At 46.3% G+C, this 404-nt stretch overlaps 1 protein-coding gene across 1 annotated transcript in view; it reads right to left on the reverse strand.

Annotated features, from left to right (window-relative positions):
- The window catches only part of DSCAML1 (Down syndrome cell adhesion molecule like 1), a 368,170-nt gene that overhangs the window by 8,433 nt on the left and 359,333 nt on the right, over positions 1-404 (reverse strand). The gene's annotated exons all lie outside the window — the stretch shown is intronic.

The following is a 404-nucleotide window of genomic DNA, read 5'->3' on the forward strand; positions in this document are numbered from 1 at the left end:
GGTCTTACTCCAATCTCTACTTCCCAGGTCAGAGCCCCAACTCTCTCCTCTGCTCTCCCCAAGTTCTCGTCCCATCAGGACAGCCATGAATGGTTGTGTAGTTTTTATACTGAATATGATATTAAAGACTCCTAAAGGTCCATCTAGTCAAGGCTATGGTTTTTCCAGTAGTCATGTATGGATGTGAGAGTTGGACTGTAAAGAAGGCTGAGCGCCGAAGAATTGATGCTTTTGAACTGTGGTGTTGGAGAGGACTGTTGAGAGTCCCTTGGACTGCAAGGAGATCCAACCAGTCCATTCTGAAGGAGATCAGTCCTGGGTGTTCTTTGGAAGGACTGATGCTAAAGCTGAAACTCCAGTACTTTGGCCACCTCATGCGAAGAGTTGACTCATTGGAAAAGACT

The sequence above is a fragment of the Bison bison genome, unplaced genomic scaffold (assembly GCF_000754665.1).
Source record: "Bison bison bison isolate TAMUID 2011002044 unplaced genomic scaffold, Bison_UMD1.0 scf7180017864518, whole genome shotgun sequence".
NCBI lineage: Eukaryota > Metazoa > Chordata > Mammalia > Artiodactyla > Bovidae > Bison > Bison bison.